The 9,225-nt window shown below is 33.9% G+C and overlaps 1 long non-coding RNA gene across 1 annotated transcript; it reads right to left on the reverse strand.

Moving 5' to 3' along the window:
- Nucleotides 1-6,181: 6,181 nt before the first annotated feature.
- Nucleotides 6,182-6,624, reverse strand: LOC114543821. Its single transcript, XR_003690205.1, has 3 exons — nt 6,583-6,624; nt 6,337-6,381; nt 6,182-6,247 (listed from the first exon to the last, which is right to left on the reverse strand). It is a non-coding gene; the product is annotated as an uncharacterized LOC114543821 (long non-coding RNA).
- Between the last annotated feature and the right edge of the window lie 2,601 nt (nt 6,625-9,225).

A 9,225-nucleotide genomic window follows, 5' to 3' on the forward strand; every position in this document is an offset into this window, starting at 1 on the left:
GTGGTTATGTGGTTATATGGTTATGTGGTTAGTGGTTATATGGTTATGTGGTTAAGTGGTTATGTGGTTAGTGGTTATATGGTTATATGGTTATATGGTTATATGGTTATATGGTTATATGGTTATATGGTTATATGGTTATATGGTTATATGGTTATATGGTTATATGGTTATATAGTTATGTGGTTATATGGTTATGTGGTTATATGGTTATGTGGTAATATGGTTATGTGGTTATATGGTTATGTTGTTATATGGTTATGTGGTTAGTGGTTATATGGTTATGTGGTTATATGGTTATGTGGTTAGTGGTTATATGGTTATATGGTTATATGGTTATATGGTTATGTTGTTAGTGGTTATATTGTTATATGGTTATATGGTTATATGGTTATATGGTTATGTGGTTATGTGGTTATATGGTTATATGGTTATGATTATATGGTTAATGGTTATATGGTTATATGGTTATATGGTTATATGGGTTATATGGTTATGGTTATATGGTTATGTGGTTAGTGGTTATATGGTTATATGGTTATGTGGTTATATGGTTATGTGGTTAGTGGTTATATAATTATATGGTAATATGGTTATATGGTTATATGGTTATGTGGTTAGTTGTTATATTGTTATATTGTTTTATTTATATGGTTATATGGTTATATGGTTATATGGTTATGTGGTTATGTGGTTATGTTGTTATATGGTTATGTGGTTATGTGGTTAGTGGTTTTATGGTTATATGGTTATATGGTTATGTGGTTAGTGGTTATATGGTTATATGGTTATGTGGTTAGTGGTTATATGGTTATTTGGTTAGTGGTTATATGGTTATGTGGTTATATGGTTATATGGTTATGTGGTTTATGGTTATGTGGTTATGTGGTTATGTGGTTATGTGGTTAAGTGGTTATATGGTTATATGGTTATATGGTTATGTGGTTATGTGGTTATGTGGTTATGTGGTTATGTGGTTATGTGGTTATGTGGTTAGTGGTTATATGGTTATGTGGTTATATGGTTATATGGTTATGTGGTTATATGGTTATGTGGTTATGTGGTTATGTGGTTAAGTGGTTATATGGTTATGTGGTTATATGGTTATCTGGTTAGTGGTTATGTGGTTATATATTATGTGGTTATGTGGTTAAATGGTTATGTGGTTATTTGGTTATATGGTTATGTGGTTATATGGTTATGTTGTTTTGTGGTTATGTGGTTATATGGTTATATGGTTATGTGGTTATATGGTTATGTGGTTATGTGTTATGTGGTTATGTGGTTAGTGGTTATATGGTTATGTGGTTATATGGTTATGTGGTTGGTGGTTATGTGGTTATGTGGTTATGTGGTTATATGGTTAGTGGTTATGTGGTTATGTGGTTATATAGTTATTTGGTTATATGGTTATGTGGTTATTTTGTTATATAGTTATGCGGTTATATGGTTATATGGTTATATAGTTATGTGGTTATATGGTTATGTGGTTATATGGTTATGTGGTAATATGGTTATGTGGTTATATGGTTATGTTGTTATATGGTTATGTGGTTAGTGGTTATATGGTTATATGGTTATATGGTTATATGGTTATATGGTTATGTGGTTAGTGGTTATATGGTTATATGGTTATATGGTTATATGGTTATGTGGTTATATGGTTATGTGGTTAGTGGTTATATGGTTATATGGCTATATGGTTATATGGTTATATGGTTATGTTGTTAGTGGTTATATTGTTATATGGTTATATGGTTATGTGGTTAGTGGTTATATGGTTATATGGTTATATGGTTATATGGTTATATGGTTATATGGTTATATGGTTATGTGGTTAGTGGTTATATGGTTATATGGTTATATGGTTATGTGGTTATATGGTTATGTGGTTAGTGGTTATATAATTATATGGTTATATGGTTATATGGTTATGTGGTTAGTTGTTATATTGTTATATTGTTTTATTGTTATATGGTTATATGGTTATATGGTTATATGGTTATATGGTTATGTGGTTATGTGGTTATGTTGTTATATGGTTATGTGGTTAGTGGTTTTATGGTTATATGGTTATGTGGTTAGTGGTTATATGGTTATGTGGTTAGTGGTTATATGGTTATGTGGTTAGTGGTTATATGGTTATGTGGTTATATGGTTATGTGGGTATGTGGTTATGTGGTTAAGTTGTTATATGGTTATATGGTTATATGGTTATATGGTTATATGGTTATATGGTTATATGGTTATGTGGTTATATGGTTATATGGTTATGTGGTTTTGTGGTTATGTGGTTATGTGGTTAGTGGTTATATGGTTATGTGGTTATATGGTTATATGGTTATGTGGTTATATGGTTATGTGGTTATGTGGTTATGTGGTTATGTGGTTAAGTGGTTATATGGTTATATGGTTATGTGGTTATATGGTTATCTGGTTAGTGGTTATGTGGTTATATATTATGTGGTTATGTGGTTAAATGGTTATGTGGTTATTTGGTTATATGGTTATGTGGTTATATGGTTATGTTGTTTTGTGGTTATGTGGTTATATGGTTATATGGTTATATGGTTATGTGGTTTTATGGTTATGTGGTTATGTGTTATGTGTTATGTGGTTATGTGGTTAGTGGTTATATGGTTATGTGGTTATATGGTTATGTGGTTGGTGGTTATGTGGTTATGTGGTTATGTGGTTATATGGTTAGTGGTTATGTGGTTATATAGTTATTTGGTTATATGGTTATGTGGTTATTTTGTTATATAGTTATGCGGTTATATGGTTATGTGGTTATATAGTTATTTGGTTATATAGTTATGTGGTTATATTGTTAAGCGGTTATGTGGTTATATGGTTATGTGGTTATATAGTTATTTGGTTATATAGTTATGTGGTTATATTGTTAAGCGGTTATGTGGTTATATGGTTATTTGGTTAGTTTTTATGTGGTTATATAGAAAATATGGTTGTCCGCTATTATATCACAGTTTATGGATGTATAACATGGACAGTTGTGTGGTTTTTCAAGTTAGGACGCATACGTGAGTATTTTGGATGCTCTCAGGTGGTTATATCACACAATTAAAGGCTATGTAATTGTTGTTGTGGTGTTCATTTGGTTTTACGTACAATTATTTTTCGCAGCATTTCATAATATTTTTTTCCTTCAAGGAATTTTTTTAAAATTTAAAGTTGATAGAGGTATAACATATCAAAATTTGAAAGGAGGTTGTAAAGGCAGGTTGCCGATATATTCACGAATGAAGATTGCCACGAGTTCCTTTTAAGATTTATTTTTCGTAATACTGAGCAAATGTTACCGAAAAAAAAATTACCGAAGGCGAAGGAGACGCGAGAAAAATACGTCTAAAATAAAGCTTGAGCGGTTATATCGTTTGAGCGCTAAATATCGATGCGACAGGATCGAATTTCAACAAGATCTTCATGGGATTCTTACTTTTTGCGTTTTTTTAGTTTTTTTTTCCAGAGGAACATATGTAGAAAGGTGAAACAGACGGGCCTATCTTTAGTTGATTCGGCTAGCTCGGATTTTTAAATATTATATATATTAAACATTTTCCCTAACTTTTTCACGTACTGACACACTTTCCATCAGCAAGGTCCAGGACGTCAACGTATCTCAAACCACACCCTACTTGATCCCTGACTTAAGATTTTGGATTCGGAACAGGTTCTCCATCACACTGTCACGATAATATAGACAAATTGTTTCAAATTATATTGCTTGGCTAAAAATGACTGGGACCAGTTTCAGTGATATATAACATTTATTCTTTAATATAATGTTCGTTTGTACATCGAATATATATATATATATATATATATATATATATATACTGTCGTTGTCAAAAAGGTTGTCCTGAGCAAGTATATGTATATATCGATCACGTGACATTATTATGCATCAACACGCGTGGGATTGTACAAGCGTGTTAATTGCGAGTTCGAGTATAGCCAGGTGAACGATTAGAAAATGCCAAGACCATATTCGGATGATTTAAGCTGGAGAATGGTTTATCAACGACTGTTCTACGAAAGAATCATCCACGAAATTGCAGCACAGCTATTTGTTTGTTCAAAAACCGTCTATCGTACTCTCACCTTTTGGAACACCGGTGATGTGAAGCATTGCCGTATGGTTCGCCCAACAGCGAGCGTATCTTTATTCCCACACGAAGAATATATTATCATGGACTGTTTACTGCGAACGCCGCAAATATAGTTGAATGAGATAGCAAGCTATATGTAAACCTCTTCAATAGGATTCAAATCAGGACTGTCGTACACTCGTTTTACAACTTCTTGTACATGATGTGTTGGGTTGTTATCTGTTAACAAATATGCATATTGCTAGTTTTAGCAGTTGCATCTTTGTGCATCAACAAGTTTTGTTTAAACAGATATTAATAGATCAAAACATGATCACAAATTCAGTCATCCCTTGAGACATATGTTAGAACAGCGAATTTGCATTAATTATATTCAAATCTCAACCATAACGAGAACGGATCGCGGGTTTTCCCCATCAAATCGATTCATAGCTGGTAAAAGCTGTTCATCAAGAAAAGATAAAGGAGCGTGTTTCAAATCTTTCTTCAGGATTCTTTAACGAACAGTTCGCAAGAAGTCCATCACACGATATTGCCGAAATAATGGAATAGCGAGGTGTCCACCGTGCATAGCTATAGTCGCTCACAACAAGCTGTATCCCATGAGCACTATATCCATAAGCACTATTGCCGAGCAATTCGTTTATCCTTAAAACGTAGAACCAAATAAATAAAAGATCTACTAGTTTGTGCAATCCAGTTACAGTAAGGTATTATTAGTACATACAATGCCTGTTTCATGGAGGAAAACGAGCAGGTTTGGGTCAAAAAGGCTGATTTCGGCCATGAATTGTAGCCCACTACGTTTCTTCGCTGAAGGGCAATTCTCTGTATCTGAAAAGAAAATCTGGCTTGAAGAGTTGATAAAGAACAACTAGAATCTTGTAATAAATTGGAAAAAGGTGGAATAGCTTGCGTCTTATTAATATAGTTATATGATTTCCAGCATGCGTTATTAAGTATATATTCCAACTTAAATAATGTCATAATGTTCGTACCTTTTTGCGTGTTATTCCAAGCCTATAGAGAGCTCGGCACAGTGTCTCCGGGCCAAATGCAGAGCCAGTAGCATTAATGATATAGCTTGCTATCTCATTCAACTGTATTTGCAGCGTTTGCAGTAAACAGCCAATGATAATATATTCTTCGTGTGGGAATAAAGATACGCTCGCTGTTGGGCGACACATACGGCAAGGCTTCACATCACCCGTGTTCCAAAAGGTGCTGAGAGTACGGTTTTTGAACAAACAAATAGCTGTGCTGCAATTTCGTCGATGATTCTTTCGTAGAACAGTCGTTGATAAACCATTCTCCAACTTAAATCATCCGAATATGGTCTTGGCATTTTCTAATCGTTCACCTGGCTATACTCGAACTCGCAATTAACACGCTTGTACAATCCCACGCGTGTTAATGCATAATAATGTCACGTGATCGATATATACATATACTTGCTCAGGACAACCTTTTTGACAACGACAGTATATATATATATATATATATATATATATATTTATATATATATATATATATATATATTATAATTGTAAAATTTATTATTATGCGGCATGCAGAAGTGTTTATTGCTTTCTCTTCCTTTTGCCACTTGGTTCATCAAACTTTGATAAGTCATCTCTGAGTTTCGACAGTTCTCTCTTCTGGCGACCGTTTATGACTTTGGGCTTCTCTCGTATGTCTTGACCTTTTCCAAGCCTGTTGTCTTTAGGTGCAACTTCCTTGTTCAAAAGATCATTGACAGAGTGTTCTAGAAAATGCCAACATCAGTTATAGATTTTAATTATAAGTTTTATAGCTTTGCTCTTTAGAATCATCTTTGTGCACTGTAGAAAAGGGAATGTTAGAACGCATATTCAAATCTCAACAGCGTATAATAAGTCAGACGGCGCCAAAACATCAAATAAAATCCAAATGTAAACACTGACTGTAAACAGAATCAACGCATGTGCATTACCCATAATCTGTTACAGTTGGATTAAAACTTAAAATATGTCAAGGAAAACCTTCAATGCTAAAAAGAATATCAAACTCACCATGAGGTAAAACGTCATTTAAATCTTCAGATCCAGTTACTCCAGTTTCAGATCCAGATTCAGTAGCTATAAATATAACCAGTAAGTTGAAGTACTAATTTTACTTTTATTTAAAAGTTCATATGGCTATATCGGAATATTCAAATTTAACTGACCAGATATAATGTTATTTCTTTCAGATGTAGTTTCTTCATTGGAAGCTATGAATAGAAACCGATAATTCATATATTTAATGCATATCGGTATTATCATTTTAAAGTTGATACTGAACATTGTTTTGGGAATTAATTGATCCTTTTTAATGACTATACCCCATAACAAACTTTGTTAGTTTGATTGTGTGATCACATAGAACCTAACTTTTTTCAAATCCTATTAATATATATTACCCTACAACTTACCAGCATTGTTCACAATTTCCGTAGCACAATCACAATTTGTGAATGCATTTTCCTCGGATCCAGACACTGTTGAAATTAATAACATATTTATAAAAATATAGATATTAATTAAAGTGCCTGAATGTACGCAAATATATATAGCTCCAAAAGGTTTGCCAATGTAACTCACCATGAGGTATAACGTTACTTAAATCTTCAGATCCAGTTTCAGCAGTGTCTATAAAATTATATTTTTAATTTATAAATTTTCGTGCGCTTTTATAGAATACAGGCGAGTTAGCATATGGGAATATTACGAAAGGATACAACCATGTATCTAAATATGATTTTTATTTGTTACATACAAGCACAAACCTGTCAATTTCTTCGACAAAATGTCATGCTGATTGTCCAACGGATCGAGGTTGGCACCTTCTATGCCTATATATGGCGATATAAAAATAATACTGGTATTCAAATCATTTTAAAATTGATGCAGTGAACAGATGTATTACTTTTCATGATGGTAATACTTACAGGAGATTAGTCTGTTTTTAAGGTCTGTCTCCAGTTTGTCGAGGAAAAAGGCAATCGACTTTTTCACTTTCCCCCGTGGTTCTTCGCCTTTTGCTAAAAACTGTGTCGTTGCTCGATTCCCTACCCCCAGTTCTCTCTCTTCTAGAAAAGTTCGTATCCTTTCCTTGCTGTATGGACAGGGACCGGTTAGGTTAATCGGACAGTCCTCGAATCGATAAAACCACAACATCTTTCCATTTATTGTTCTGATTATACAGAATTCCGGCAGCTATACATGAAAAAGCCACACAAATTAAATGCGTATACATATGGTCGTATAGTTTCATGTAGCTACATAATACCATTAATTCGATTGGTTGCAAGTAAATGAATGGTGACCAGTTACACACGGTATATATGCAGTTAACATAATTAAATGCACGAGCAATATATATAATGGAATTAAGTTCTACATGCAGTAATGAATACCTTCTTTAGAACTTCTGGGTTTTGGCACTTTTCAAAAAACCATTGCACAAATCCTTCGAGAATGTTGCCTGCACAAACTGATTCATCATTTTTCTCCAGGTTGTGACTACCATTTTTGTTACCAGCACCACCTTTTGTTCCCTTGCATATCTAGAAATTTATACATATCATATTTTATACACAAAATGACATGCATTATGATTTACCAAAAACTCTGATTTTTATGTATCTCAAAAAAACAACAGAATTCAATTTTAAAAAATATAGCCGGATTAATAAATTTGTATTCTTTAATGCAATAATGACAGAGCTCCGATATAGATAATTATTCTAAAATACGTAAGTTTATCTTTTACGCATGCCATCATATGCAGCTAGGACATTGGAATGAATAAGGAAACTATATTATTGCTAGAACTGAAAATTTCTATATACCTGTTGAAATGCATTTCTTTGTTCGTGGAAATAGTCAATTAATTTTTGCGCAATAATTGTCGATTCCTCTGATATTTCCAACGGAGTTTGAAAAGGTTCGTTTTCTTCGATACTGTCCTCCGCCTTTCTGACCACGAAATGTTTTAATGCCGACAACAATACATGAACAACGCAGCTAAGCCTGTGTAAAAAAAACCTTCATTGCTATATAACACCAAAAACAGCGGCAGAGTCATAATTTTTTGCACTTACGCATCTCCGTGTTATATCTCGTCATGCTTATATTATATACCTTATGAAATTTTCTTATCCTTCGTATTGTCAGACGCGATGGTATTTGTTTTCCACTGCTCGTTCATCGTGTCCGTCATCTTGTTGGAAAACGAAATATAAATTTCTCGAGCTTTAGGGTCGTACGCGTACTCTCTCGTTTCAGAGATACTACGGTGTTCCTCATAAATGGCTTTGTAAATTGCTAAAATGTAAAGAGGAATGGTGGTGTTTATGCAGAAGCTTCAGTGATAAATTTTGTGCGTATTTAGCTTCAATGCGTATATGCTAATTATTTAAAATAATGACCAGTGTAACGCTGGCAATGGTGACGAATACTGGCAATTAACTTAAATTTGAAATCGTGCACGGCATACTCGTCCAACTTCTCGCACCAATTCTCTATTTCGTTCTCTCGTAGGAGATGCGGTTTCACCGAACAAATGAGAATTCTATCAAGAAATCCGTCTCGTTTCTGCTGTAACGAGTTATAAAGTTCCAGAAATGGCTCTGGCTGGGTGAAACCTCCCAACGCCAATGCGCTGCCTTGCACGACCTCCCTATGTTCCCGATTTTCCTTCTCACTGTCGTTGGTTTTCTTCCCCGCACTTGTCACCACCCACTCAGTCACGACCGTCTAAGTATGTGTGACTAATTTCGATATCCTAATTCATATTTAATGAGCCTAGTCAGGCCGTCGCTAGAAGTTTAATTGGGGGGTGATGTACCTGTTTTGATAAAGCATGCAATTATTTGAACATGAATATATGAATATAAACCCTCTATTAAATTAATCCTCTGGTGACTGCCATGAATAAGATCATTAAATATACTTAGGGTATCGAAATCACATACTTAGACCGCATTTGTTTCAAAAGGAGCAAAGGATATACAAATTTCTTGCACATTAGAATCCCTCTCATTGCAGATTATAACAGTCATGCGGAAACGGAA

This window comes from Dendronephthya gigantea, unplaced genomic scaffold (genome assembly GCF_004324835.1).
Source record: "Dendronephthya gigantea isolate DGI-Jeju-01 unplaced genomic scaffold, DenGig_1.0 000563F, whole genome shotgun sequence".
NCBI lineage: Eukaryota > Metazoa > Cnidaria > Anthozoa > Malacalcyonacea > Nephtheidae > Dendronephthya > Dendronephthya gigantea.